Source organism: Rhinoraja longicauda, unplaced genomic scaffold, assembly GCF_053455715.1.
Source record: "Rhinoraja longicauda isolate Sanriku21f unplaced genomic scaffold, sRhiLon1.1 Scf000051, whole genome shotgun sequence".
Taxonomy (NCBI): Eukaryota; Metazoa; Chordata; class Chondrichthyes; order Rajiformes; family Arhynchobatidae; genus Rhinoraja; species Rhinoraja longicauda.
Genome location: NW_027601269.1, coordinates 143,419 through 151,599, shown reverse-complemented (window position 1 = coordinate 151,599; position 8,181 = coordinate 143,419).

The window sequence follows — 8,181 nt, the reverse complement described above, 5'->3', positions numbered from 1 at the left end:
CACTGCAACACTTTACATGCTTTATGACACAAAAAGTGTCCAATTTACCTTCCATTTCCATTGCAATATCTATTGATGTCACATCTTCATTTCATTCACAGAACCAAGCACAACTGCCACTGCATCGACTACGTCCGCCACTCGCAGCGAAACAACAGGTACTAGGATAATGCAGCACCAGCATTCACTGATCAGACTTTAAATGATACAATATTTAGCATCACATGTGACAAACAACAGTTGATGCTTGATCAAGTCATTAGCCAATCTTTTGAAAGAGACCAATCGATCAGTCACTTCGAAGTTATTTGCTGAGAATTGTTGAACAATTCTAGAGAAACACTGTTCATTATACTTAAGATGCATTAGAACTCCCAAAATTACCCACCCAATTATTTGTTGAATTCATTGTTCACATTTCTTGTCGTCAGTTTAATTATCACTACCCCACTTAACCTGCTTTATGAATCAAAAATAGTCCAATTTTCTTTCAATATCCATTGATGTCACATCTTCATTTCATTCTCAGAACCAAGCACAACAACTGCCACTGCATCGACTACATCTGCCACCATCAGTGAAACAACAGGTACTAGGAGAATGCAGCACCAACATTCACTGATCTGAACGGAATATGCGTGTACAAGTTGAATACTTTCAGTTGACGACTACTACATTAAAAATAGTTCAATACAATTGTGATAATTCCGTGCAAAACTGACAAAGGAATTTAAATGCAAAAATATTTCATAATTCCAAACAACTCCAAATATTATCCACACAATTATTAATGTAATCCTTGGCTAACATTTCTTCTTGTCAGTTTAATTTACACTGTTACACTTTACATGCTTTATGACACGATAAGTGTTTAATTTACCTTCCATTTCCATTGCAATATCTATTGATGTCACATCTTCATTTCATTCTCAGAACCAAGCACAACCGCCACTGCATCGACTACATCCGCCACTAGCAGCGAAACAACAGGTACTAGGATAATGCAGCACCAGCATTCACTGATCAGACATTAAAATGATACAATATTTACCAACACATGTGACAAACAACGGTTGATGCTTGATCAAGTCATTAGCCAATCTTTCTCAAAGAGACCAATCTATCAGTCACTTCGAAGTTATTTGCTGAGAATTGTTGAACAATTCTAGAGAAACAACAGAGTGTGGTCAGGAGAATATTGCAAGAGAAAAATAAGTCACTTGAAAAAGAAAAATATTTTGTCAGTTTACGTTCTTCTGTATGTATAATTTCTAATATTATACAGAGTTGCAACTGGGATATAATATTGTGGCCTAACGCTTTGATGTCATTTCTAAAAACATTCATTAGTATAATCACCTCGTTTAATTTAAATAGAAATGTCTTGCAAATAGTCAAATAAGCCAAAAATAAGTCAGGCAATTTATATTTTGTATTATCATTGATGCTTCTATGTTCGGAAAATAGTAGTATATATAATGCCCCAGTCATCAATTACATGACTGCAAGATGCTAACATGCATCAATAGATAAAAAGAAACAAATAATTAAAGTCAGTTTTGACTTCCATGGACATTTTACAAGTGTAGACATGAGAGTGCTGCATGTATTTTAACTGAGATTTCTCTGCATAGTTGATTCCTCCACTATAAACATTCTGTACATTCACCCTATCTATTCCCATTTGATTTTATTACACCTCCACAAGATAAACCTTCAGCCTCCTTTCATCCAAGAAATAAAATACAAGACTGGACTTTGGCATATACAATATTTTAGTTATTTATACTGCCCACATTCTATCTTCTGGCCTTGATTAACAACAGCAAAATGAAACAAACCATGTTCAAAATATCTATGGGTATTAGGAAGATTTAATGTCGAGTGTAAATAAATCATAGGCAGCGGATTGATTAAAAACTGGCCAACTAATTCAGGTAACTAATTGTTGCAGAATTTAAAATCTGACAGCAAATGCTCAATCAAAATAGCATGTAAAAATCCAATATTTTCAGTTGAAGTATACGACATGAAACTTTGTGCCATAACATGATGACAGTTTGGTGCACAACACAGTGATAACAATTCTGCCTTATGAAATGAAAGGTGTCCAATTTCCTTGAAATATCCATTGATGTCTCAACTTAATTTCATCCACAGAACCAAGCACAACAACTGCCACTACATCGACTACTAGCAGCGAAACAACAGGTACTAGATAATGCAGTACCAGCATTCACTGATCAGACTTTAAAAACATACATTACTTATCACCAAAAGTGACAAACAGTAGATGTTTCTTGATCAAACAATGTTCCTCAAAGAGGCCAAACCATCGGTTCATTCAGTACTAAAACTGTTCATGATTCTTAAGATTCATTAGAACTCCCAAAATTACCCACCCAATTTTTTGTTGAATTCATTGTTCACACATTTCTTGTAGTCAGTTTAAATTTCACTACCACACTTTACCTACTTTAGGAATCATAGTCCAATTTTCTTTCAATATCCATTGATGTCACTTCTTCATTTCATTCTCAGAACCAAGCACATCTGCCACTGCATCGACTGCAGCTGCCACCAGCAGCGAAACAACAGGTACGAGGATAATGCAGCACCAACATTCACTGATCTGAACGGAATATGCGTGTACAAGTTGAATACATTCAGTTGACGACTACTACATTAAAAATTGATCAATACAATTGTGATAATTCCGTGCAAAACAGACAAAGGAATTTACATGCCAAAATGTTTCTTGATTCCAAACAACTCCAAATGTTATCCACACAATTATTAATGTAATCCTTGGCTCACAGTTCTTCTCGTCAGTTTAATTTACACTGCTACACTTTACACGCTTTATGACACAAAAAGTGTCCAATTTACCTTCCATTTCCATTGCAATATCTATTGATGTCACATCTTCATTTCATTCACAGAACTAAGCACAACTGCCACTGCATCGACCAGGTCCGCTACTAGTAGCGAAACAACAGGTACTAGGATAATGCAGCACCAGCATTCACTGGTTTGACTTTAAATGATACAATATTTACCAACACATGTGACAAACAACAGTTGATGCTTGATCAAGTCATTAGCCAATCTTTCTCAAAGAGACCAATCGATCAATCACTTCGAAGTTATTTGCAGAGAATTGTTGAACAATTCTAGAGAAACACTGTTCATTATACTTAAGATGCATTAGAACTCCCAAAATTACCCACCCAATTATTTGTTGAATTCATTGTTCACATTTCTTGTCGTCAGTTTAATTATCACTACCCCACTTTACCTGCTTTATGAATCAAAAATAGTCCAATTTTCTTTCAATATCCATTGATGTCACATCTTCATTTCATTCTCAGAACCAAGCACAACAACTGCCACTGCATCGACTACATCTGCCACCAGCAGCGAAACAACAGGTACTAGGAGAATGCAGCACCAACATTCACTGATCTGAACGGAATATGCGTGTACAAGTTGAATACTTTCAGTTGACGACTACTACATTAAAAATAGTTCAATACAATTGTGATAATTCCGTGCAAAACTGACAAAGGAATTTAAATGCAAAAATATTTCATAATTCCAAACAACTCCAAATATTATCCACATAATTATTAATGTAATCCTTGGCTAACATTTCTTCTTGTCAGTTTAATTTACACTGTTACACTTTACATGCTTTATGACACGATAAGTGTTTAATTTACCATCCATTTCCATTGCAATATCTATTGATGTCACATCTTCATTTCATTCTCAGAACCAAGCACAACCGCCATTGCATCGACTACATCCGCCACTAGCAGCGAAACAACAGGTACTAGGATAATGCAGCACCAGCATTCACTGATCAGACATTAAAATGATACAATATTTACCAACACATGTGACAAACAACGGTTGATGCTTGATCAAGTCATTAGCCAATCTTTCTCAAAGAGACCAATCTATCTGTCACTTCGAAGTTATTTGCTGAGAATTGTTGAACAATTCTAGAGAAACAACAGAGTGTGGTCAGGAGAATATTGCAAGAGAAAAATAAGTCACTTGAAAAAGAAAAATATTTTGTCAGTTTACGTTCTTCTGTATGTATAATTTCTAATATTATACAGAGTTGCAACTGGGATATAATATTGTGGCCTAACGCTTTGATGTCATTTCTAAAAACATTCATTAGTATAATCACCTCGTTTAATTTAAATAGAAATGTCTTGCAAATAGTCAAATAAGCCAAAAATAAGTCAGGCAATTTATATTTTGTATTATCATTGATGCTTCTATGTTCGGAAAATAGTAGTATATATAATGCCCCAGTCATCAATTACATGACTGCAAGATGCTAACATGCATCAATAGATAAAAAGAAACAAATAATTAAAGTCAGTTTTGACTTCCATGGACATTTTACAAGTGTAGACATGAGAGTGCTGCATGTATTTTAACTGAGATTTCTCTGCATAGTTGATTCCTCCACTATAAACATTCTGTACATTCACCCTATCTATTCCCATTTGATTTTATTACACCTCCACAAGATAAACCTTCAGCCTCCTTTCATCCAAGAAATAAAATCCAAGACTGGACTTTTGCATATACATTATTTTAGTTATTTATACTGCCCACATTCTATCTTCTGGCCTTGATTAACAACAGCAAAATGAAACAAAACAAGGTTAAAAATATCTATGGGTATTAGGAAGATTTAATGTCGAGTGTAAATAAATCATAGGCAGCGGATTGATAAAAAAACTGGCCAACTAATTCAGGTAACTAATTGTTGCAGAATTTTAAATCTAACAGCAAATGCTCAATCAAAATAGCATGTAAAAATCCAATATTTTCAGTTGAAGTATACGACATGAAACTTTGTGCCATAACATGATGACAGTTTGGTGCACAACACACTGATAACAATTCTGCCTTATGAAATAAAAGGTGTCCAATTTCCTTGAAATATCCATTGATGTCTCAACTTAATTTCATCCACAGAACCAAGCACAACAACTGCCACTACATCGACTACTAGCAGCGAAACAACAGGTACTAGATAATGCAGCACCAGCATTCACTGATCAGACTTTAAAAACATACATAACTTATCACCAAAAGTGACAAACAGTAGATGTTTCTTGATCAAACAATGTTCCTCAAAGAGGCCAAACCATCGATTCATTCGGTACCAAAACTGTTCATGATTCTTAAGATTCATTAGAACTCCCAAAATTACCCACCCAATTTTTTGTTGAATTCATTGTTCACACATTTCTTGTAGTCAGTTTAAATTTCACTACCCCACTTTACCTGCTTTTGGAATCAAAAATAGTCCAATTTTCTTTCAATATCCATTGATGTCACTTCTTCATTTCATTCTCAGAACCACGCACAACTGCCACTGCATCGACTACAGCTGCCACCAGCAGCGAAACAACAGGTACGAGGATAATGCAGCACCAACATTCACTGATCTGAACGGAATATGCGTGTGCAAGTTGAATACTTTCAGTTGACGACTACTGCATTAAAAATTGATCAATACAATTGTGATAATTCCGTGCAAAACTGACAAAGGAATTTACATGCCAAAATGTTTCTTGATTCCAAACAACTCCAAATGTTATCCACACAATTATTAATGTAATCCTTGGCTCACATTTCTTCTCGTCAGTTTAATTTACACTGCAACACTTTACATGCTTTATGACACAAAAAGTGTCCAATTTACCTTCCATTTCCATTGCAATATCTATTGATGTCACATCTTCATTTCATTCACAGAACCAAGCACAACTGCCACTGCATCGACTACGTCCGCCACTCGCAGCGAAACAACAGGTACTAGGATAATGCAGCACCAGCATTCACTGATCAGACATTAAAATGATACAATATTTACCAACACATGTGACAAACAACAGTTGATGCTTGATCAAGTCATTAGCCAATCTTTCTCAAAGAGACCAATCGATCAGTCACTTCGAAGTTATTTGCTGAGAATTGTTGAACAATTCTAGAGAAACACTGTTCATTATACTTAAGATGCATTAGAACTCCCAAAATTACCCACCCAATTATTTGTTGAATTCATTGTTCACATTTCTTGTCGTCAGTTTAATTATCACTACCCCACTTTACCTGCTTTATGAATCAAAAATAGTCCAATTTTCTTTCAATATCCATTGATGTCACATCTTCATTTCATTCTCAGAACCAAGCACAACAACTGCCACTGCATCGACTACATCTGCCACCAGCAGCGAAACAACAGGTACTAGGAGAATGCAGCACCAACATTCACTGATCTGAACGGAATATGCGTGTACAAGTTGAATACTTTCAGTTGACGACTACTACATTAAAAATAGTTCAATACAATTGTGATAATTCCGTGCAAAACTGACAAAGGAATTTAAATGCAAAAATATTTCATAATTCCAAACAACTCCAAATATTATCCACATAATTATTAATGTAATCCTTGGCTAACATTTCTTCTTGTCAGTTTAATTTACACTGTTACACTTTACATGCTTTATGACACGATAAGTGTTTAATTTACCATCCATTTCCATTGCAATATCTATTGATGTCACATCTTCATTTCATTCTCAGAACCAAGCACAACCGCCACTGCATCGACTACATCCGCCACTAGCAGCGAAACAACAGGTACTAGGATAATGCAGCACCAGCATTCACTGATCAGACATTAAAATGATACAATATTTACCAACACATGTGACAAACAACGGTTGATGCTTGATCAAGTCATTAGCCAATCTTTCTCAAAGAGACCAATCTATCAGTCACTTCGAAGTTATTTGCTGAGAATTGTTGAACAATTCTAGAGAAACAACAGAGTGTGGTCAGGAGAATATTGCAAGAGAAAAATAAGTCACTTGAAAAAGAAAAATATTTTGTCAGTTTACGTTCTTCTGTATGTATAATTTCTAATATTATACAGAGTTGCAACTGGGATATAATATTGTGGCCTAACGCTTTGATGTCATTTCTAAAAACATTCATTAGTATAATCACCTCGTTTAATTTAAATAGAAATGTCTTGCAAATAGTCAAATAAGCCAAAAATAAGTCAGGCAATTTATATTTTGTATTATCATTGATGCTTCTATGTTCGGAAAATAGTAGTATATATAATGCCCCAGTCATCAATTACATGACTGCAAGATGCTAACATGCATCAATAGATAAAAAGAAACAAATAATTAAAGTCAGTTTTGACTTCCATGGACATTTTACAAGTGTAGACATGAGAGTGCTGCATGTATTTTAACTGAGATTTCTCTGCATAGTTGATTCCTCCACTATAAACATTCTGTACATTCACCCTATCTATTCCCATTTGATTTTATTACACCTCCACAAGATAAACCTTCAGCCTCCTTTCTTCAAAGAAATAAAATCCAAGACTGGACTTTTGCATATACATTATTTTAGTTATTTATACTGCCCACATTCTATCTTCTGGCCTTGATTAACAACAGCAAAATGAAACAAAACAAGGTTAAAAATATCTATGGGTATTAGGAAGATTTAATGTCGAGTGTAAATAAATCATAGGCAGCGGATTGATAACAAACTGGCCAACTAATTCAGGTAACTAATTGTTGCAGAATTTTAAATCTAACAGCAAATGCTCAATCAAAATAGCATGTAAAAATCCAATATTTTCAGTTGAAGTATACGACATGAAACTTTGTGCCATAACATGATGACAGTTTGGTGCACAACACACTGATAACAATTCTGCCTTATGAAATAAAAGGTGCCCAATTTCCTTGAAATATCCATTGATGTCTCAACTTAATTTCATCCACAGAACCAAGCACTACAACTGCCACTACATCGACTACTAGCAGCGAAACAACAGGTACTAGATAATGCAGCACCATCATTCACTGATCAGACTTTAAAAACATACATAACTTATCACCAAAAGTGACAAACAGTAGATGTTTCTTGATCAAACAATGTTCCTCAAAGTGGCCAAACCATCGGTTCATTTGGTACCAAAACTGTTCATGATTCTAAAGATTCATTAGAACTCCCAAAATTACTCACCCAATTTTTTGTTGAATTCATTGTTCACACATATCTTGTAGTCAGTTTAAATTTCACTACCCCACCTTACCTGCTTTAGGAATCAAA